The sequence below is a fragment of the Aquarana catesbeiana genome, linkage group LG04 (genome assembly GCF_042186555.1).
Source record: "Aquarana catesbeiana isolate 2022-GZ linkage group LG04, ASM4218655v1, whole genome shotgun sequence".
NCBI lineage: Eukaryota > Metazoa > Chordata > Amphibia > Anura > Ranidae > Aquarana > Aquarana catesbeiana.
The window spans coordinates 108,327,571-108,352,466 of NC_133327.1; the positions used below are offsets into that span (position 1 = coordinate 108,327,571).

Here is a 24,896-nt window from a genome sequence, read left to right on the forward strand (position 1 = left end):
AAAGGAAAAAAAGTCATGTAAAACTACTATCGCTAGCACTGACTATAATGAATTGTCGGTCCGGCAATACACATAAAAGTTCATTGATAAAAACGGTATGGAATTTCCCCACAGGGGAACCCCGAACCAAAATTTAAAAAAAAGTGTGTGGGGGTCCCCCTAAATTCCATACCAGGCCCTTCAGGTCTGGTATGGATGTTAAGGGGAACCCCGCGCCAAAATTTTTTAAAAAAATGGCATGGGGGTCCCCCTCAAAATCCATACCAGACCCTTAGGGTCTGGTATGGATTTTAAGCTGAACCCCGTGCAAAAATGACAAAAAAAATGGCGTGGGATCCCCCCAAAAATCCATTACAGACCCTTATCCGAGCATGCAACCTGGCAGGCCGCAGGAAAAGAGGGGGGGGCGAGAGGGGCGGCCCCCCTCCTGAACCGTACCAGGCCACATGCCCTCAACATTGGGAGGGTGCTTTGGGGTAACCCCCCAAAGCACCTTGTCCCCATTTTGATGGGGAGAAGGGCCTCATCTCCACAACCCTTGCCCGGTGGTTGTGGGGGTCTGCGGGCGGGGGGCTTATCAGAATCTGGAAGCCCCTTTAACAAGGGGACCCCCAGATACCGGCCCCCCCTGTGTGAATTGGTAATGGGGTACATTTGTACCCCTACCAATTCACAAAAAAGTGTCAAAAAGGTTAAAAAACACAAGAGACGGTTTTTGACAAGTCCTTTATTAATTTCTTCTTCTTTCATCTTCTTCCATCTTCTTTCTTCTAATCTTCATTCTGGGTGACCCCGCCCCCCTCTGACAACATGGGGAAAGCCATAGGGAAGTCCACGTGAAGTCCCTGAGGAGGGCGGGGTCACCGGGTGACTGTCTCTTGTATTATTTAACCTTTTTGACACTTTTTTTTGTGAAATATTAGGGGTACATTTGTACCCCATTACCAATTCACACGGGGGCAGGATCTGGGGGGCAGACCCCCACAACCACCGGGCAAGGGTTGTGGGGATGAGGCCCTTCTCTCCATCAACATGGGGACAAGGTGCTTTGGGGGGCTACCCCAAAGCACCCTCCCAATGTTGAGCGCATGTGGCCTGGTACGGTTCAGGAGGGGGGAGCGCTCTCTTGTCCCCCCTCTTTTCCTGCGACCTCCCAGGTTGTGTGCTCAGATAAGGGTCTGGTATGGATTTTTGGGGGGGACCCCACGGCATTTTTAAAAAAAATTTTGGTCCGGGGTTCCCCTGTGGGGAAATTCCATGCCGTTTTTATCAATGAACTTTCATGTGTATTGCCGGACCGACAATTCATTATAGCTGGCGCTAGCAATAGTAGTTTTACATTACTTTTTTTCCTTTAGAAATGTCATTTTGCTGTCAGACTGTTCTAAACATGCGCCCCTTTACAGGCATACTATAGACACCCTCCATGTACAAAATTTAAAGGAATATTACAGTTTTATTGTTTCACTTTAAGCATTATTAAAATCATTGCTCCCGAAAAAACATCCCTTTTTAAAACTTCTTTTTGCATTGATACATGTCCCCTGGGGCAGGACCCAGGTCCCCAAACACTTTTTTATGACAATACCATGCATATAAGCCTTTAAAATGAGCACTTTTGATTATTCAAGTTCGTGTCCCATAGACTTTAACGGTGTTCATGGGTTTGAACAAATCTTTTGCCTGTTCGCATGTTCTGGATGCAAGCCAAACCGGGGGTGTTTCGGCTTATCCCTAGTCATGACAAGTTCTTTTTAATGTACCCCTGGTTACATTTCTGAATGCTTACTGTTACCCGTAAGTTATATTTGAGATTTAATATCTCTCAGATATGATTAGGGTTATTGAGAGTTCTTTGACCATGAGTGACAGTTTAAGCACAATAACAAAAATGTATTGGTAAATAGTAAAGAGGCCTAAACTAATACACAGCAATCTATCTGTTCTACAGGAAAAGGGTAAAGATCATGGATTACATGAAGAAATGGAGAGTATAATACTCAAAACATTAATCTACAAACAGCAGGACAGAAAAAACATAAGATAAACATTTAGCTACAACTTCAAGGTAGATTTTCCATAGTTACCATGCCCACAAAGGTTCCATTCTGGTGGCTGCTCTACCATAGAGCATGTACTCTTCCCTCCCATCTAGTCTGTGCATATCATTACAGGCTGATGCCTCATTGTTTGGCATGGCATGGTTCTAATTGGTGGGCCTCCCTATTCCTGGTTAAGAATTGGCTAAATCTCCAATTCCTATACTTTGCATAAGTCAGCCCCCTTTAATGCAAATCCTTGGCACTGACTATTTTGAGGGGGAGATTTACGTTGTAGGTACATGACCTTTCCAGGGAAGTTAAGTATTGATTGCATGCTGGCCACCCTCATTGCATATCTAAACGAGGGATCCTTTGAATTAAATATTTGTAGAACAATGAGGTTTGGGTCCCATTGTTTAGATAAACAAGCGTAGGCACCGAATCGTCTGTATAACAGGGACTTCTGGGAAGCTACACACCCACATAGATACCTCTCTAAAAGGAAATATATTCATAATTACAATTATTTTACAGCTATTAATGGAGATTTAACATACATTTATAAGGCGACACTTACTCATAATAGTAATAAAATTCTGAACTGGGCTTCTACTGTATTTATAGTAAATCTCCATCTTGGCACTCATATTTAATTGCAATTTCATGTCTCCTATCTTTGTGTTACCTGTGTATCAAGTTGCCCATAAATGATTGAGTGGTAAGGATTTCCATGCTTTGCATTTATCTTGCTACCTATAGGCAAAACTTTTTTTTCACTTTAGATCAGTGTTTCTCAATCAGGGTGCCCCCCATCCTGGGGGGGCCATGAGGAGCCCTTAGGGGTGCCATGGCAACATCCCGATTTGAGTGATACTGTTATTTTCTGTGCTACAGGACACAGAGAGCACTGATAAATCCTGTGTATAGAGGAGGCAGAGAGCTCAGCCCCCAACCCCACTCTCATCTTTACATTCTTGCCAGTAAAACAGAAAGCTGAGCTGGCCACCCGACCACGTCCTACCAACCACTGATGTCATCAGTTGCTAAGGACTTGCCAGCAAGAGTACAGAGAGGAGCACAGAATGGGGGAGATGCAGACTGAGCTGCGAGCTGAGCTCTCTGCCTCCTCTCTACACAGGAGTTAACAGTGTTTCTCCCTCTTGCAGCACAGGAGATAACAGGTTCGCTCAGATCCAAATGCTCTCCCCACCTCTCTGCTGCTGTCATTCTTGTAATTCGTGTAGGGAGAGAATTTGTGCTGGGGGGGATTTTGGGGGGTTGTTCTGGGAGAGTGATTTTTGTGAGGGGTTGTGCTAGGAGGCGGGATTTGGGGGGTTTGTGCTAGGAGGGGGGATTTGGGAGGGTTGTGCTAGGAGGGTGATTTTGGTTAGGGGGGTTGTGCCAGGAATGGGGGTTTGGGGGTGTTATGCTACAAGAGGGGATTGGGGGTAATCCTAGGACAGGGGATTTGGGAGAGTTTGTGCTAGAAAGGGGGAATTGGGGGGGAGGGGAGTTTACAACTCACAGACCATTGAACTCTGCCTCATAGAGTACATTTTAGGGCTTGTTCACACTAGGTGCAGTATGGTAACAGGTGTGAAATTGCGTGTTTTCCCGTACCACACAAAAATGTGGTACCTTTTACAGACATGCATCCGTGCCATTAATTCCTAATGACATTCCCACGCATCTAGCAAATGCACGTACATTTGTGCCTGCTAAAACACATGGTACCGTAGTACCATGTTATTTGGCGCTGCACAATTTTAAAAATCATGGTGGTAGACTTGTGCATGTTTCACACGCATAGTGCAGCTCACTAAAAAAAATGCATTGTGTGTGGGAACTTGCAAAAAAAGCATTAACACAAAAAAGTCTATAGAATTGGGGAAGCTGCGCTAAAAAATAAGTCCACAACAATTGACATGAAGACAAAGAAGCCATTGAGAACATGAAGGGTCATAATAGCACCGCAGTGTGCACACACAAACAAAGTGCTCGACCACCGTAGCTGTAGATTGAGATTACCGGACGGCAAGCTTAAAAGACAGGTGGCTATAGCCCAGCCAAGGCCTCTAAGCTTGCTGATGACCACAATAGGAACAGTATTAGGATGGTGAAGATCACTCACTAGGACCCGCTGCAGCATCCGCACACTCAATAAATTGCCCAGAAGAACTGGTTTCTTCTTCTCCTTCAGTCCAGAATGGCTTCCACCTAATACTCCTCTTCTCCGTCTATAGTCGCTGGTTCCAGTGGCCTAGATACTCTATCTGGAAAAGAGTCAGGGACTGTTAAAGAGGCTTGCCACACAGGCGTTGTCTCACCGCACAGACAGGTATCATGCTCCTCAGTCTAAACAGGCACAAAACTGGTTCCAGGATGGGAGCCGCATTAACCCTCGGATGAACCTCTTGGTGGGAACGAGCCCTCAGACTGGTGTGCCCCGGGATTGTGTGCGATGTGCCTTGACTGAAAATTGGTTGAAAAATACTGCTTTAGATAGAATAAAGGAGGGTTATAAACCCTCTCAGGTTTCTTATTGGGGAGATTTACCTTCAAGTCCTATCCCATAGCCAAAACAGGAAGTGAGAGATATCCCTGCAATTTAAGGAAATACTTTGGGGCCCCTCAGGTCACCAGAACTAGTGTCCAAGTTAGAACATTTCCCTGCTAATACTGTTCCGAGGACAAACTGAAATTTTGATTTTTTTATGCTTTCACTTTTGATGATTATGATAAACAGGAAAGATAGAAAGGGTAAAACCAACAGGGATATAAGGATAAAAAAACTCAAAAAATAGGTGGACTTTGTGGGCACATAATGAGAGGAGAAATCATTAAAAACGTATAAATTTTATTACAACATGATTAACTGCTTGTCAAATAACAGCGGCGCAGTGCAGCTCTAGTTGCTAGGACATGGTGCGACCCCAAACTCTGTAAAAGGCAGCATCTGCGGCTCTTTAACCATTTGATCGGCTGTGTCCAATTACAGCCGGCCACATGTAAACAAGGAGATGCCGGTAATCGGCTCTCCTTGCCTCACACTGACAGAGTGTGAGGCGAGGAGAGCCGATCAGCGGCATCTCCTCACAGGGGGACATCTAGAAATGTAATCAGGGCACTGATCATCAGTGCCCTGATTACAATAAATAAATACAGTGTCACAAAACAGTGCCCACCAATGCCAGCAATCAGTGCCCACCACTGCCCACAAGTGCCACCAATCAGTGCCCATTAGCAATGGCAGTCAGTGCTGGCAATCAGTGCTGCCTATCAGTGCTGTCGATCAATGCCCATTAGTGTCGCCCATCAGTGCCACCAATAAATGACCATCAGTGCCCATCTGTACTGCATATCCGTGTCGCCTATCCGTGCCCACCAGTGCCGGCCTATCAGTGCCCATCAGTGCCGCCTATCAGTATTCATCAGTGCCACATATCAGTGCCACCTATCAGTGCTCATAAGTGCGGCATATTAGTGCCTCCTCATCAGTGCCACATCATCAGTGCCCATAAGTGCCACCTCATCAGTGCCCATAAGTGCCACTTCATCAATGCCCACCAGTTCAGCCTATCAGTGCCCATCAGTGCCACCTCATCAGCGCACAACAGTGAAGGCGAAAAATTACTTCGTTACAAAATTTACTGACAGAAAAAAAGTAAAAAACATTTTTTTTTTCAAAATTTTTGGTCTTTCTTTTTTTGTAAAAAATAAAAAACCCAGCGGTGATTAAATACCACCAAAAGAAAGCTCTATTTGTGTGAAGAACATGATAAAAAATTTGTTTGGGTACAGTGTAGCATGACCGCGCAATTGTCATTCAAATTCCGACAGCGCTGATAGCTGAAAAATGGCTTGAGCAGGAAGGGGGTGTAAGTGCCTGGTAGGCAAGTGGTTAAAAAACATATATAAAACATACAATCAACACCCTATAAAGACACAGTTACCAGTTACCCAATAGTGCAGTTACAGTAGGCTGGATCGAAAGTATAAGGATTGACTTAATAATATGTCTAGTAAAGAAAATTGATCCAAAAACGCCTCCAAAACTTGCTCGTCAAAGGTGTTTTTGGATCAAATTTCGTTGTTAGACATATTATTAAATCAATCCTTATACTTTCCATATAGCCTTCTGTAACTGCACTATTGGGTAACTGGTAACTGTGTCTTTATAGGGTGCTGATTGTATGTTTTATATATGTTTTTTAATCATGTTGTAATACAATTTATAATTTTTTAATGATTTCTCCTCTCATTATGTGCCCACAAAGTCCACCTATTTTTTGAGTTTTTCAATCCTTATATATATATTTTGGATGTTGGCATGGTGAGGTTCCCCCCTTCCTCTCTATTAGCTCTATTAGTTATACTTTAATAAAGAAATGCCTTGGTGGCATTAACATGTTTTTTTCTATAAGCTAAACCAGGTATGGGTTACAAACATATTTTTTTACAATATTAAAAAATGTTTCCCAGCCCAAGCTTAATGCAAGATGCATCTTTTGCTCATTAAATTTAAATTGACATCTGAAAAGAACTAACTCATTGAATTATTGATTATGTTCGAGCTAAACTTGTCATCAGGAGTGAGGTGTTTTTATCTTTAGTGCCAGGTTTATCATACTTCAGTGCACTACTAGGTCTTTGACACCAGACAGGTTCTCAGATTATTGCACTTAGCACTCATATGTCAGATTCAGCATGCATACATTTTCCATATGCTGGATACAAATTAGGAATTTGTTTATGTTTTTAAATATGCAGTTTTCACGATGGAGCTTATGGCAAACCATTGAGGGTGAGTTTGATGCATGTTAGGGCCTGCAAAGACCCCCTAATATTTTGTTCTGCATGAAAGTGGTATTACCCACATGAGCTCTGGAAGGTTTTATCCCCTTCACAACCAGGTCATTTTTTGCTATTCTGCACTGAGCTAACTTATCTGGTAATTACACGGTCATGCAACGCTGTACACAAACATAATTTGTATAATTTTTTTCACACACATAGAGCTTTCTTTTGGTGGTATTTGATCAGCACTGTTTTTTTTATTGTTTGCAATATAAACAAAAAAAAAAGACTGAAAATATTGAAAAAAAACCAATATATTTAATTTCTGCTATAAAACATATCCAATAACAAAATTAAAAAAAAAAAAAAAAAAAATTCATAAGTGTTGGCCAAAGTGTATTCTGTTACATGTCTTTGATTAAAAAACTCAATAAGTGTATATTAAATATATATATATATATATATATATATATATATATATATATATGTATATTAAATGGTTTGCATCAAAGTTATAGTGACTTCAAACTATGGTATATACACTGGAAATGTAATTTTTTTATACTACCAATGGCAGTGATCAGTGACTTATAATGGGACTGTGATAGTGCCTCGGACAATCTGACACTAACTGACCCTGTGGGGGGAACTGACTAACTGCCAATGACATCACCAGTGACATTAAAACAGTGATCAATGATACTACTATACACTGTCACGGTACTAATGACACTGGCTAGGAAGAGGTTAACATCTAAGGCAATCAAATGGTTAACTGTGTGCCTAACAATGTGTAATGTGTGTAAAGTGTGCTGCTATTACTACTAGATCTCTCCGTTTCTCTTTCCTGCTTTGCATCGATGAAAAACTGACAGATCGCTCACTGTGTATAGAACTCTGTGTTGTTTATCAACACAGAGCTATGGGCTGCGATTGTACACCGCCGATCAGCAGGTCCTAGCTGTGAGTCATTGGCAAGGAGCTGCTGACAGTCTCCCAGACGTAGGCAGCGGCGTATGGCACTTTGCATATTGTATTTTAGTTTACCAATCATTAGATGGGGTGGCAGCATCCGTTTTCTTTTCTTTGGCTTTTTTTTCTGTTTTTACATGGTGATCTAGCCAGTTATACACCTCTAAAAAGCAAACTATTACAGGAATCACATCTCATAGCTGCAATATAACAAATGTTTGCTTTTGGGTTTAATACCGCTAAAAGTGAAGCAAGTTGTCTCTCTGCCAAGCACTTGTTACAGTTGTGGCTAACACAATGCTATAGCCTGGCCTGGGCCAAAAAGGCCCAGGCCTAGGGCAGCACTTCGCAGGAGGACAGCACGGGAAGAGTCCCTGCAAGCTTGCGCTACACTGTTAGTGTAGCGCCAGTCTTATGGGGCAGACTGTGCTGAAAGGAAAATTAGTCTAGCACCCCCATAAAGCGGCCGCACTGCTTTCGGCATTCCACAACTATGGGGGGGTGCCGCTTCTAATTTTGACTGTCCTATCATCCTGGACCACAAACCTAACTCACTGTGCTATGTTTTCTGCTGCACCATTGGCATGGTTATATCTTCTTAGTCCTTTCCATAAAATTACCAGAAATTTGTCCGTAAAATAGATCTATAGGCAACACTTTTAATTTTGGATAGAGTAAGGGAGGGCTATAGCCCCTGTCAGTTTATTTTTTTCCCATCCCTGGCCCATTGCAGAGATTTCCCTTCACTTCCTGCCTCATAGCCAAACAGGAAGTGAGAGGAAATCTATGCAAATGAAGGGAATCCATTGCCCCCCCCCCAGGCCCTCAGAATTAGTGTCCCCACTTGAAAATTTCAGGGCAGGTCTTAAACAGCAAGGGGTGTGGCCTTGACAGGAAGGGGTGTGTCATATTTAAATTAGGCGGTACACGAGTTTAGTCAGGCCTAGGGCAGCACAAAACCTAATTATACTACTGGGTTAACAGGGTCATTGGACCAAATTCCTTGGGACTATGGTTTTTTTTTTAAAGACATGGAAATGAATAGGGTATACTGAGTATAGCATTTATGAGGCCTATATAGAAGCACAACAGCAGAAGTAATGGTTTACCTTCCAGGCTGCTCTAACTAAACCTGGTACTATGGGCACAAATATTCAAGTGCTCCTCAGTCACTTAGGGGACTTATACATTACATTGTTCCAGAGCTTCTAATGACTTTTGGTTGCTTCTTCTATTGTCATTGCTAACCTCCTTCTGAAAACCGTAGTTCTCTGGTGTTACTGTCTTCAATACTTTCTCAGGCACTGATCTGGAACAAGCATGCAACAACTGAAGTCAAAGTGATGTCAGATCGTTTGATATGTATATGTTTCTGTCAGTGCATCAGAATGTATCAAAGCTATTGGAACAGCCCGATAGCCACACAAAATTTATATACGATAAGGATGTTAGAAATGACAGCTTACTGGACTGGTTTCCTTTAAAGTATATCTAAAGCCAAAACTTTCTTTTTTAATTATAGAGTAACAAACAGTTAAACTTGCTTATTTATTTGCTGTGTGTATCCTGTAGGGAAGATTTCCCTTCACTTCTTGTCCTGTAGATACAATAGAAAATGAAGAGACATCACTCGAAAGTGAGGGAAATCCCCTCTTAGGCATAACCACAACAATTGTCCCTCTATTCTGATGAAAACTGAAAGTTTTAGAGTTTCACTCACCTTCAGTCTTCGTGACAGTTGTCACCAGGACAACCCCTCACCACTCCATCCAAAACTAAAAGGAAAGATTTGGCTTCAGATATATTTTAAAGGACAACTGTACATTTATTTTAAACATTAATATTGTATTGGACCTAGCCCACTCATTATATCAGCAGTAAAAATGCTATATCTTTTTTCTACAAAAACTAAGACTTTGCTATGGTCTGCCTAAGTTAAAACTATTGCCAATTCCAACCAAAAAAATGGCATCTTATATCATCACTATCTGACCATCCAGGCTTTAGTGAAGGAACACCACAAGTATTCTCCTGTGCTCCACAAGTCCCACCATTCAAAACAACTGAGGAGCTGATTAGTTAGTGGACATGCTGGTTACATTTAGCAGCTTTCACATGCTTACCATTCTACCTCAGAAGCACAGAACGGATGAGCAAAACACCTGTCCTTGACATTACACATTTGGGTGAATGGTAATACCCAAGCAAGATTTTGCTAATATTAAGTTTTAATCAATCAGATCCCTCTTTGTCCCACTTGTTTGCCAATTGGGTGGCTACATTTTCTCAGGTGCATTGAATGCTGGGACTTGTAGATCACAGGATAGTACTTACTGTGTACTAGTGCATGAGTGATGATGGAAGCCCTGGATACTACTCTGCAGCTCTGGTCATTGTTCTTTGTGGCTCTTCCCTTTATAGCTCTGCCTAAGCAGTTCCTTGCAGCTAGTCTCTCTTTCTTCTCTCTTTGCATCTCTGCTCATAAAAGTTTGACAGTCCAGTCTCTCTGCTTTCCTCCTTGTGGTCTTTAGCTGCTCTGCAGTACAGTCTCGCTTGGCAGCACAAGACAGGACTCCTGTACAGCAGCAAGTGGGCATGTCAAGAATGGGGTGTGGGTGGGGATGACAGCATCCCAGGGACTGTCACTAGTGTGTTGGTAAGCAGTTAGTGTATGAGAATGCTTGTCATGTACCTGACTGTGGAGCCCAAGATGACAAGGGTGGCCTCTTGCACAATTCCCGTCAAAACACCCCTGGTAGTGGAGATAGGGACTGCTAGGGCAGCAGAATGGCACTGGTGCCAGGAAGCTGGAGCAGTGAACTTGTTCTTGGAAACACATGGATCCACCTAGTGGCAGTCCTAAGTCAGGTCAAAAGCTGTGCTCTGTAGCAACCAGGCAGATAGGTACAGGATCACAATCAGGTTCAAGATTGGGGATAGGCAGGAGTCAGAACAGTTAGGAGGCAGAGTTAAGGTCCGAAATTTAGACCAGGGTCAATAACACAGATGAGTAGCAGACATAACCGGCAAGGGAAATCCTAAGAGAAGGGTCAGACATAGCCAGGTCATCGGCAAGATCAGCAGGTTTTTAGGAACACAGAACACAGGGTTCAGAGCTAAAGACAAGCCAGCAATGAGGCTAAACAGACTTCAGTTTAAATCAGCTACCGGACTCCAGGGCCTGTGGGCAAGCCTGTGCGTGCACGTGTGCACCTTGCCATGTACGTGCTCATGTGCATGCATGTTCTTGCCCTTGCACATCCTGTGCTCTGTTCCCTGCACATGCACAGAGTTTGGTCAACCCATGAGAAATATATTTAGGTTCATTTTTTTTGCCCAGAGTTTAGCTTTAAAGGACGTAGTTCTTCTTTTTTTATGTGGTTGTTAGAGATCCAACTAGGTCTCACATTAGAGAGTACTAAAATGTTTTTGTGCGTGATAAGAACAGGGAAAATGGCACTGTTGAGAAGTGATATGATAACCCCTCTGACCCAATGGGGGTAACAAGCAAAGGTGGGTATATATATCAATAAAACCCTTGTGGATGTAATAACATCTAATTCCAAACAAATGTGAAGTGCAATACATTAAGTGGTATATAAAAAAGGGTTGTAATAAGTAAAAAGAGCCTTTCTCATCACACTCTGGTTCGCATTAGGAGAGTTCATCGCTTCCTGGGAATATCCGGCATCTTATTACATGCTCTTTACCCCTGCAGGGGTGAGGGCTTCTGGTGAGTGCACATACTTGAGGGGGAGCACAAAAAGTCACTTTATTTGGATGCACTTGGTCACCTTATTTTATGCACAAGAAGTCACTTTATTTTTGCACAGAAGAGGATATAAAGTTGCCATTTTTTGGATACTAGCACAAAGCACTTTTTTGGAAACATGCATATGGGACACTGAAAGGATTTATATGCTGCTATATGGACTTTTTTCTTTATTGTGTCATATATATTACATAAATAATTTTCCCATTTTTTACGAATCAATTACCTTGGACACTTTATATTGTAATTAAGGATTCACTTACTATTTGATGGCATTTTTATGTTTATGTTATATTTTCTGATGAGAATGTCTCTTTTTACTTATTAGAAGCCTTTTTTATATACCGCTTAGTTTATTGCACTTCACATTTGTTTGGAATTAGATGTGTTACATCCACCAGGGTTTTATTAATATATACCCACCTTTGCTTGTTACCCCCGTTGGGTCAGGGGGGTTATCATATCACTTCTTAGCAGCGCCATTTTCCCTGTTCTTATCGCGCACATTATTTGGGACAACACTTTGTGGGGTCCTTTTCTGGGGAGGCTGCAGCTATACATATATATCTAAGTGCGGATTTTTGTTTTATATACTAAAATGTTTTTGCTCTGACCAGAGTTCAACTGGTGTGGATGGGCTTTGGGCTTTTGTAGATTATCTCAGTTTGAGAAGCTTGTGAGATCATTTAGAATTCATTGACAGGTGCCTTTGACCTGCAGTTAGCCTCCTTCTGACCTGCATTTGTCCTGCTTTAAATGGGTTTTGCATCTCCATAGACTTGTATGGAAATGAAGCAAACAAAAGCCCATTGACACAGGTGCAAAGTGTGTGCCAGTTTTGAGGTGACAATGAGATACAGTTAATACACCTGCTCATTTTTCTATATTTCAGTATGATATATTTTGTTTTTTTGAACAATGCGACACAGTTTCATATTGCAGAAACCTACTGTATATTGTTTGTTTATGTTCCCACATATTTCCCAGCGGGAGGTCTTAATCATCATTCACCCTATCCATCTTTCCTGTAATATCATTGTAACCTGATTGCCTTTCCTGTGACCCACGTAAAGGACAAATAACATTAACCTACTATATTCTTTTGAGCCTTTGACATAGATAAATAAGTTTCTGAATACATCTAATATATGCAGCTGGTGATCCTTCGGATTACCTAGGGATTACTTGGCCAAAAGGATGCAGCAATAATATCCTCATTAATGTCACACACATAAATAACCTTTGGCTTGGAAGGATATAATGTCTTTAAAATGACCTTGCCCAGGTGGAGATGACAAAGACAGATCATGAAATAGTAGGGGAAAGGCACAGTGTCACAGTTCTAACCACATCAAAGGAAATGTAGGGTTGTTTCCTTTAGAATTAGGCAAGTATCATTGGTGAAACCCTAAATCTAAGTGGTTACACTGCCACCTCTCTTTAAAGACAAATTTCAGGAAAGGAAATAAATGTACAGATTAATTTTCTGCATGAAGATAGAAACCATCCATGATCAGCTCCCCCCAGCCCTCCAAATACCTACTGGAGCCAGATCTAAATCCAGTGCTGTGCTTGAGAGCTCTCTCTTTCTCTCTTTCCTCACAGGCTTCAGAGGCAGCAGTGGGATTCATTGGTTCCTGCTGTTGTAAATCAAATCCTATTAGCAGAAAGTGTGTGTGTGTGTGTGGGGGGGGGGGGGGGGGCAGTCGCACTGTGTGTCGACGCACATAGCCCAACTCTGTGCTCTCACCCATAGCTAGCCAGGTGAGAGCACAGACGGGGGACCCCAGAAGAGAGGGAAAGGGACAGTTCTCCTTCATCCAGAGTGGGGGCAGGCTAATACAAGAGTTGTGTTACTAGCCAGATCACCAGGCGAAAACAGAGAAAAAAGCCCAAGAAAAGAAAACTGACACAGCCACCACATCTAATGATTGGAAAGCTGCAGTATATTACCTTTTTGGAATTAGGCTTATTACCACTTTCAGTAATATGTGATGTAGAGGGGACAACCAGCTACCGTAGTCTTTGTATTGACCTCTGGTGTCTACTGGCAGTGCAAGGGTTCCCTATTACAGCTGAGCTTTCACAGGCAGTGCCATCTATCAAGTTTCTTTAACTCCAAGTTCCTCCAAGTCCCTCAGCCAAGCACACTCTGTGGCCTAGCAGCAACAGTTCTTCTGTAGCACACAGGCTACCTCCCAGGGGGATACCCCAGAAGAGAGAGTGGTTAACCGTCCTTAACCGGTTAACTGCAGTTCTGGAAGCTTCTTCCAGAAGCAGGCAGAAGCAAGGTTCAGGGAGATCTGACCAGACCTGAAAAATAAATGGTTGCTCAACTAGGTATAGCAGAGCCAAAAGTTTTATTTAACCAGCATAGGGCAGGGCGCCACAGTAGCACTATGTTTTTCTTAGGGGCTAGACCTGAAATAAGATAACTGTATTTTGTATGCTGCTGAAATTTGTTGTTAAATCTTCAATCAATGGCTTTGATTTTCTAGTATAAACAGTTATTCATTTTAACTTTTCTTTTTAAAGAAACCATTAATGGTACGCCGTTCTGTTAATATGTCATATGCTATTGATATAGATGCATTTTATTAGCATCTTCAAATTTTAAGGTCCTTGGGAAAAAGAATCATTGAAGCAGCTAATCAGACTACCTTTATATTCCTCAGTGCTCATTTTTTTTACAAGGCAAGTGTAAAATTGTCTGTGAATGATCTATGCTCAATAGACAGAACTAAAACATTTATTTCAAAAGTGTTGAAGTTTTTACTAGTAAGATGTATGAAGGCCAGATTGGGATTTATAAGATTTACCAGGCATACAAAGTACACAACAGATTTGGCCAATTCAGGGTATAATGTTGCAATGATATATGGAGTCCACTAGAAAAGCCTCATTTGTTTGTTCAACTTCCCCTTGGATCAGGATATTCGGACTGCTAAAGTGTATGTCACATATGCAGTACATCTCTGCAATACCTGCACATTTCCCTATGTTTAATCCCTTAGGGCCCGTTCACACCAGCCAGGTCCACTGCGGTGACATGCATTAAGTTAGGTCAGCTCATTTACTTGAATGGGCCACCCAATGCAATGCAACAGGCCAAATCATGTATGCAGTGTTTTTGGTGTTACAATGCAAGTGCATTGAGCAGGTGCATTGGGGTTAACATATCGCAAAGGTGTGAACAGGTTCATAAAGACCCTCCGAGTACAGAAATATACCTGTTGATGTGCCAGAAATGCACAAAAAAATTTGCCCTCCAAAGACATTAATGAGGTCCACCACAAAGTTTGCAAACTCTAAAATTCAAGCAAGATCGGTGACCCACATCTATCTATCTATCTATCTATCTATCTATCTATCTATCTATCTATCTATCTATCTATCTATCTATCTATCTATCTATCTATCTATCTATCTATCTATCTATCTATCTATCTATCTATCTATCTATCTATCTATCTATCTCTACATAGCTCTACACTATGAGGTATAGAATATATACTCATGGGAGCATGCTTTTGAGATACAGAAATGAATACCACTTCTACTGTATGTCTGGGCCAATTAATTTTATTATTGCAGCGAGTAACATGTAAAATAGAGTCCCGAATACATTACATGTCCTTCTGTCTTTGATTCTGGCCTTGTCGCATTAATAGCCTTTTATTTTCCTACGGTATACTGTTGTACTTCTGTTACATTTAATGATTATTAATATTTTTAGAAAATGAATGAGAATTGCAGAAGCTGAGGACCTTTTGATTCACCCCTCCCCCTAACAGCTCAAAGCTTGAGGTCTGGACGAAAAGAGCAATTATACCGCCAGGACACACCAGGTATGTTTAGAGTCATGCAGTTCTGTTCTTGGCTTTATTGTGTCTGTGCACTTGGCTTTTCATTTATTTGTGCCATTATAGGATGTAATCTTCGGTGATGCCATGCGGTGGCTGATGACACTGATTAATCATGTGTCCATGAAAAACAAAGCCAGCATGATCACTCTCATCATCTATTTTGTAAATTTTTCTGATATTTAAGAATACACAGTTCTTTAGGAATCAGTGAAATGCATCAATTACAGTTTGAAGTATATAATTTAGATCATTAATATTGTTTCTAAAAACCTGACTCTTCCATATATACTGCTTGAAACCACAAATGTCATTTTGGGATAACCAGTGGTAAGATCTAATTCCCAGCATGAAACTTCTCCAGGTCAATATTACGTTTTTTTTTTTGCCTTTAGTACAGTTTGAATCTCGGTGTAGGAAAATGAAGCTTGTTCACCTCTCTTTTGGACATAGGGGGTGGGGTATAGAGAACTCAAGGGAATTTTAAATCCTAAAGCTGGCCATATATGAAATTTGTCCGGTTCAGCTGGGACTGGCTGAATTTGGAGCTATGTATGGGCACCCTGGTTGTATACAAGTCTATCTATTGGGTTGGGTTTTTCCTTAATGAATAATGAAGCTGGGTATATCCAGCAACACTAATCACTGCCTCTCAGGGCATCAGGAAAGAATTTTTACCCCTGCTGGAGCAAATTGGATCATGCTTTGCTGGGGTTTTTTTGTCTTCCTCTGGATCAACTGTGGGTATAGGATTGTGTATATGGGATTGAATAATTTATTTATTTTTTCCTTTTATTGGTCGAACTGGATAGACTTTTTGGACTGTCTTTTTTCAATTAGAGTAACTATGTAACTGTGTTTCGCCTACAGGGAAAGCTCCCCGCCGGCAGAACACAATAGCACTGGGGGAGGGATTCACCAATCAACACTGATGGGGTAATCATGCAATCATGGTGGAAAGAAAGAAAATTGCATAATCTATGGCCTGCCTTAAGCCCCGTACACATGATCAGAAAATCATATGAAAAATACTGATTTCGGAGCAATCGTACGATATCGTTAGTACAGAGCTTTCGAGAGCCGATCAGGACAGTTCAGCCGATATTATTAGGATATGCACAAAATTTTTTTTGTATGATGCCAGATCGTACGATTTTCATTTAATCAGTACAGTTGTCGTTCGAAAATGCAATAAAAATACACTATAACACATGACATCAATTCCGAATTTTTATTATGTCGTACAAGAATTTTCGTGACTTTAGTAAACTCTTTAACGCATGGAGGGGGACGGGTTAGAGCCTCTACAGCTTGCTATATACAAGTAAAATGTTGTTAGAAAAAATTGATTTGAGAACAATCATTCAATTTTCTAATAGTTAATGGGGCCAAACGTAATGGCCAAAAAAAACAAAGTAGAGTAGGATAGAAATTTTTTTTTTTTGAATGAACAAAGTTTTAACAGTGAACGTGGTTTTGTTTGGGAAATTCCATTCATTCTAAAATCATTTGGTAAAATCTAACTTAATTTGTATTTTCAAATTACAAAGTGTTTTCAAATTACATTTGTCAAGTCTTTGATGGCATTATCAAATGTGGTGACAAGATTATGTTTATTGATATTTTTCAAAGATACAAAGTAGGAGATGTACTCAGCCTTGTAAATATCATATAGAGAAAAGGAAATGATATAACAGTAGTCATAACAATCAGGAATCTGTTAGTACATTACATTACATGGTTGGAAGATCGATAAATGTATATGTGGAACAGATAAAGGCCCGGGACTAAATGCCCCTGGACAGGTCGGCCTGTAAATCTTAGCAATAATGCCCGGTTCACACCTATGCATTTTTTAGTGCATTTTCAGTTTTGCATAAACACACTACAGTCCATTTAAATGGTTTCCTATGGGTCACGTTCACATCTGTGCATTTTATGGAAAGGGCCAGGGACTTTTTTCTGGTTTTTGGATCCATAGACTTCAAAGGATCAAAAATGTGTATTGAAAAACGCAAAATTCTTTCCTTCTGTTTTCACCTACTGATCTGTCCAGTAACACACCTCCTCTATTAGCGAGCCCCCACTCTGGAGGAAGAAGCACAGGGGCACCTTTGGACAGCAGAATTTTTAGTCTGAGGGGAGAGGAGTGCTAGATCAACTAGCTTTAGATACCCTAACGAGTTGAAGCCAAAACCTCAGATCACACTTTATAAGCAGTTACAACAACAATTTTTTTCCCTTTTAGGTTAAAGGTCTTACATATATATATAAATGCTGATCCTTGTAAGCACCCCTGTCCATGGTAAATGGTTTGTCTCATCACTAACGGTTTGCTTGTTCTTTTATCAAGCAATAGACCTATTGCACAGATCACCAGGTGAAAATAAAGGACATAAAGCCAAAAAAAGAAAATGAATGCTGCCATTGCATCTAATAATTTGTAAGCTGCAATGTAATAAATGTTTGCTTTCGGGTTTCATACCACTTTAATAGAAGGAAAAAAAAAAAGACTATGAATTCAGTTTTCAAAGATATCAAGATAGAAGAAATGTCAGACAGGAGGGGGGTGGTGTTTGCTTCAGAAAAATTCTAGGTGACCCAGAGAACCTTTCAACTTCTCAGTAAGATATATTTGGGAGTATTTAAACAATGAAATTGTTTCTATGTTTAGTGGGTGTCAAGGTATAGAGTAAGTAAAAGGTCCGAGAATTAAAGAACCTTTAAGTGAGGGCATCCTGTGTTTGAGGCTTCCTAATGGTCAATAAGCATTTGTTTGTTTAATTTTTGTGGTAGATCTGTTTCTGAGGAAAGATGTGGTTTAAATCAATTCATTTGGATCATTTGTTGTTGTTGTTGTTGTTGTTAAAATAGTTAGATGTTCAAATCTATTTAGGCAGGAAGTTGCTCTGTCTGATTGCAAAATAGTTTGGAATTGAAATAATGGAGCAGAAAGGGGGCGTCATGGGGTCCCATCAATTGGGTCAAATAGTTTGTGGTTTGAGTCCATACAAGTTGGATATGGGACATGACCATAGCAAATGGCCCAAGTCAGGTGAATTGGAGTTGCATAGGCACTTAGTGTGATAAATAATATTGGGGGAGGCTGAATGGCTATAGTAAAGGTTTAACGTGCTTTATGTATAAGTTTGAGCTGCATTTCTCTCCAAGTTTCATTTGGGGTAGCTTTATGGTCCAACTCTTTTGCATTAGGTGTTCTATCTTCTCCTCTGGAAACTTTACTTCTCAGCGGTAGAAAAGGGAAGAAATCACTAGATGGGATAGCGTGATGAGATTTTTCATACAAACGTTTGTACAAAAATCTACTAGTGTAGGGCCAGATTAAGGTTTAGTTTACATGGTTGGCGGTTGAGATGAGGGTTGTAAAAATGGGCTTGTTCTTATTGTCACAACCACCCCTCCTAAGCTGCAAAGGCAGCCATATGGGGTATACCTATGCTACGGCCTGGCCGCAATGCTATGCACTGAGGTGCAGAAAAATTGATGTCAGGTGAATGGGAACTCGCCACATGCAGTTGCAGTGTTGTGGGCTTTTAGGGGTTAACACAGGTAGTAAGGAGGTGACATATTGCCTCCTCATTGCCACAGATCACTCTTCAGTTGACAATGCTTGTGGAAACAAGTCCTAACAGATTTTTGGTGCTGCCTCTAACCCCTTTTAGATTTACTTTTCTTTCCTACCCCCTGTTATAAACAACAATATATACACCTGTCCAGGAGAATGATTTTTATTGATCACAGCATATACATTTGTATATATATATACAATATTACCATATACTGTATTACCAAAAGTATTGGGGCCCCCGCCTTAGTCTGGGTTCAATATTCCGTTGGTACACCCTTTGCAATTATAACAGCTCCAACTCTAGGAAGGCTGTCCACAAGATTTAGGAGTGTGTCTATGGAAATGTTTGACCATTCTTCCAGAAGTGCATTTGTGAGGTTAGGCACTGATGTTGGAAGAGAAGGCCTGGCTCACAGTCTCCACTCAAATTCATCCCAAAGGTGTTCTATCAGGTTGAGGTCAGGACCTTGTGTAGGCCAGTCAAGTTTCTGCCCCTCAAACTTGCTCATCCATGTCTTTATGGACCTTGTTTGTGCACTGGTGTGCAGTCATGTTGGAACTGGAAGGGGCCATCCCCAAACTGTTCCCAAAAAGTTGGGAGCATGAAATTGTCCAAAATATCTTGGTATGCTGATGCCTTAAGAGTTCCCTTCACTGGAAATAAGGGGCCAAGCCCAACCCCTGAAAAACAGCCTCACACCATAATCCCCCCTCCACCAAATGATTTAGACCAGTGCACAAAGCAAGGTCCATCAATACATGGATGAGCAAGTTTGGGGTGGAGGAACTTGACTGGCCTGCACAGAGTCCTGCCCTCAACCAGATAGAACACTATTGGGATGAATTAGAGCGGAGACTGCGAGCCAGGCCTTCTCGTCCACATTAGTGCCTAACCTCACAAATGTGCTTCTGGAAGAATGGTCAAACAATCCCATAGACACACTCCTAAACCTTGTGAACAGCCTTCCCAGAAGAGTTGAAGCTGTTATAGCTGCAAAGATTGGGCCAACTCAATATTGAACCTTATGGATTAATGCCCCATACACACGGTCGGACATTGATAGAACATTCCGACAACAAAATCCTAGGATTTTTTCCGACGGATGTTGGCTCAAACTTGTCTTGCATACACACGGTCACACAAAGTTGAAATCTGATCGTTCTGAATGCGGTAATGTAAAACACGTACGTTGGGACTATAAACTGGGCAGTAGCCAATAGCTTTCATCTCTTTATTTATTCTGAGCATGCGTGGCACTTTGTGCGTCGGATTTGTGTACACACGATCGGAATTTCCGACAACGGATTTTGTTGTCGGAAAATTTTATAGCCTGCTCTCAAACTTTGTGTGTCGGAAAATCCGATGGAAAATGTGTGATGGAAAATCCGACCGTGTGTAATGACTGAGATGCCATTAAAGTTCATGTAAAGGCAGGTGTCCAAATACTTTTGGTAATTTAGCGTGTATATATATATATATATATATATATATATATATATATATATATATATATATATATGTGTATATATATGGTTGAAAGAGGGGTTGTGACCTGTACCAGCCTAGGTATGAACAGTTACATGCCTCCATCCCTGATTTGTATGGAATCTAAAATAGAAATTTGGACGGGACTTTGAATGAGGCATGTCAAAGGATATATGTCTAATTGTTTACCGAGAGTAATTTTTTAGATTATAAATTTGATTTCATTTAATGTAATGTCACGGTACCAAATCAATGTTCCAAGGTATTAAAAATATAGTAATAATTAATAATATAGACTGAATAACGTAATCACGAAGGATTTACATAATAATATTCATATAAACATATTTAACATAGTTAATCACTGGACTTGATGGTACAATCAATACAAATGAATCGGACAGTAAACATGATTAATACAATTGATACAGAGGTAAATACATAGAAGAATATAGAATGATTTTTTAATAAAAATATATATTTTTGGGCATCCATGAGTTAACTCGACACATTTCTTGGCTTGTAACCAATCGTCAGGAGTCAGATGCATGTATAAACTAAAAAAGTTTTTGAAATAATGAGATATCTGTTAGTATATAAACCCTCTAAATAAGGGGCGGGGGATTTAAAAATCAGTTTCAAAAATACTTACAGATCAGCCCATAAGTTAATCACAGCTCCTAAATGGGATCATAACGGCGGCCTGGGCTATGTAGTCTCATCCGGGGTGGAGGCAGAGAACACCCCCCAGAATGCCAAAAAGGGGACCTGGTAATGGGGTCAGCCAGGAGACAAGCCAGACCACTCAAACACATGACCCAATGAATTGAATGTGCACACTTGAACATACACCCAGTTCTAGAAGGAAATGGAGGTGAAATGAAATTAAAAGGAAAGAAATGTTGGATAGTGTAGAACGGACACTTCAAAAAGTTTCCGCACTTTTATATATATAATAGTATAAAAGTGTGGAAACTTTTTGAAGACCCCTTATATACAGTATATATTTGGGAAATACTTGTATCATTTCATTTTGCTAGCGGCCGGTCTTATCATCATTCCCCTTAGCACAGACTTAGTATAAGTTCTGAGGTTTTTATTGATGTCTGCGCCCATGTTCCTTACATGTCTCAGTGACACATTAATCAGGGTATGACAGGGTGTCACCGAGGGAGATAATTTGCAGTACTGATCAAACTGATGATGCATTCCTGCTGTAAATACATTCATATTTGCTAATTGTACTGCAGAACCTTGGAGGACGTAGCTCCTTATTTGGAAGGGTGGGGAGGATTTCTTTCAGCATCGGAGAGGAATGCCACCTGCAGCAGGGTTTTATGGTACTGTATAGTACACGTCCAGCTTTAAGTAGTAAACCCTTTTAAATGTGTGTCACGGCCAACCTATCCTGAGAAAAGTAACAGTCGCAGACGCGGATATTCATAAATATTCACAGTGCTCAGAAATGTAATTCTGTGTTTTCATACAAATACATTATATGTTTACCTATACTCCGACACTTGGAACTTGGAATCTACAGAAAGCAGCCCACTCATTTGCATGCATATGCCAGCTTTATGGACTCAATTAATCTTCTTAAGTCTGATTTAGTGATTCCCAAGTGTGCCTGGAATGTAAGCACTGGTTACCACATAGTCAAGGGCAGACAGAGGTAGTGATTTGAAAAGTAGTGCTGATATACTTACAAACAAATCAGTTTAATAAATAAGGGACTATTCACAAAATAAGGCAAGAAATCTGAACCATTTACTGATATAGTCATATATACTTAAATATACCTTTCCGATACAAATCAAAGCCACAAACACTGGGATACCTTTGAGGTGTTACTTCAGCTATTATACATGACAGCTTCCTGCTGGTAATTCTCCACCATGTAAGCAAAGAGGGGGGGGGGAGGGGGATTACAAAAAATCATATGAGACCCTTTAGGTCTGGTATGAATTTTAAATGGGACCACACAGAAAAACATTTAAAAAAAAAAATGGTGTGAGGACACCCCACCCCCAAAAAAATGTATACCAGACAAAAGAAAATGTGTGAGGTCCCCCTAAAAATCCATACCAGACCCTTAATCTGAAAATGGCCAGGAAAGGAGAGGATGGGCATGCAACCTGCTCCCACCTTTTGGACCATAACAGACCACACGCCTTCAACATTGCATTATACTGGTACATGTTCCCCAGGGCAGTGCCCTCCCATATGATATTTTTGAAAACCCTTTGCCTATTATTCCAATGAATAGGCATTTTTGATTTGACAGATTTAGCTTTCAGTGGGGTTTGGCATCTGAACTTCTTTGAAGTTTGTCAAACCTTAATTGAACCAAGCCCACGGCAGTTCGTCTCATCACTACTCCATAGACAGGAAGATATAAGGCTTACCCCACTTGTAAGTACACAATGGGGTTTATTTACTAAAGCTGAAAAGTGCAAAATCAGGCTCACTTCTGCATAGAAACCAATGAGCTTCCAGGTTTTATTACCAAAGCTTAATTGAACAAGCTGATGTTAGAAGCTCATTGGTTTCTATGCAGAAGTGAGCCTGATTTAGCACTTTCCAGCTTTAGTAAATAAACCCCATTGTGTACTTAAAAGAGGGGGAGGGCCTGTAATGCAAGAGAGCTCTAACCCCAGTATCTCTTTCCCATTGGTGATAGATCTGCACACATGGTAACTGCCTTCTTCACCCTTCTACAATGTACATACAAAATAAGAAATAAGACATTCTGTACTTCAAGGGAGGTCCACCAACAATTTGGAAAAACAAGCATCAGATTGCTGAAGGTGCTCATTAATGTCCCTTGGGAGGTCAGAAATAGCACATTTGTGGTACGTAATCCTTGAAATCAAGAGTCCAGGCCTGCTAGTATTTGGCATGACAAGTCTTGTATGTACATATCTACAGTAAAAGTCAGTATGTGAAAACCTTACAGTGATTGTACAACATTGGATGCCCCAGGGGGGGAAAATTTGGCCAAAAATGAGAAACGTCTTCTCCTCATTGGGTGATGCAGATTTCTAGAAAGACAACATATGGTGCATCTAGGTTGGCAAGATTTATATCCAGGAAAGGGGTTACTGCTTTTTTTTCCAACCCTTTTTTTTCACATATTTCTTAAGCAAGTCGTCAAGATGAAAAATATTGAGAAATGGACAGATTACCATATAAACTCTAAACTTTTGTACACTTAATGAATGACAGTTGTCTATCCTTTAGTTTTCCTCCACTTTAGGGATCAAAGTTGGATTGTTCATCTGTAATAAAAACTTAAAGGGGTTGTAAAGCTTCACTTTTTTTTTTTAAATAACAAACATGTCATACTTACCTCCATTGTGCAGCTCATTTTGCACACAGTGGCCCCAATCCATTTCTTCTGGGGTCCTTCGGCGGCTGTCTCGGCTCCTCCCCGCATCAACTAACCCCCTCTGGGAAGCGCTCTCCCAGGTGGTTAGCTTGCGGGCGCCCTTCCAAGTTCTGTATCCGGCGTCCTTAAGCCGCCAACTACAGGACTCGGCCCCGCCCCCCGGCCCTTGCGTCATTGGAGTTGATTGACAGCAACGAGAGCCAATGGCTGCGCTGCTATCAATCTATCCGATGAACAGACGAGAACAGCCGAGAAGACGGGGCCAACATCAAGCACGTTCTCAACGTGGGACTTTCGAGGGCTCAGGTAAGTAAACGGGGGGGCTGGGGGGCCTGCATTCGCCAAATGTTTTTTCACCTTAATGCATAGGAGGCATTAAGGTTAAAAAACATGAACCTTTACAACCCCTTTAAATATTCTATAGCAAACATTAAAGCTGGACTCCAGGTAAACAGATGAATACACAGATGAAATATATATATAAGACCAGTTTTACCTGCTAAAAGATTTGTGTTTCAGTCCATCTGCCACGCAGCACAGCCCTATCTAGCAAGGCGATGAGATGATGGCAGCTTTCTATTGTGTTCAAGTTGAACATAACAGAAGGCTGCCATCGCCTCATCACCACTTGTACTGTGTATGGGTCCATAAGCTGTACCTCCAACTATGTTCCTGACCAAACGGCTTACTACGCCATATGACCAGACCGAACATTTGCAGGTTTTGGAGGAAGAGGCCCTGGCTGAGTTTTTGGAGGAAAAAGGCCCTGGCTGGGTATTAGCCACAATTGTCTAAACTTGTGCAGCTGGTAAGCGTGCACTTTGTGTGGTGGTGGATTTACTGTGTTCACTTTATAAAGTCACAAGATTGTCACTGAACCTCTGGCTGCTGGTCCGTTCTTTATTGAAGGAACCATAAAGATCTCCAATAGCTATTGGAGGACTCTACATAAGTCACATGTTTCACTGCTTGGGACTTTCCACTTTT

At 41.0% G+C, this 24,896-nt stretch overlaps 1 protein-coding gene across 21 annotated transcripts in view; it reads left to right on the forward strand.

Annotated features, from left to right (window-relative positions):
• The window catches only part of MYT1L (myelin transcription factor 1 like), a 716,654-nt gene that overhangs the window by 225,217 nt on the left and 466,541 nt on the right, over positions 1–24,896 (forward strand). For 19 of the 21 annotated variants that reach the window (XM_073625450.1, XM_073625442.1, XM_073625431.1 and 16 more), the window contains one exon: positions 15,320–15,431. The exons of the other annotated variants lie outside the window; for them this stretch is intronic. The gene's annotated coding sequence lies outside the window, so the exon portion shown is untranslated. The remainder of the gene's footprint in view (positions 1–15,319; positions 15,432–24,896) is intronic. 21 annotated transcript variants of the gene reach the window in all.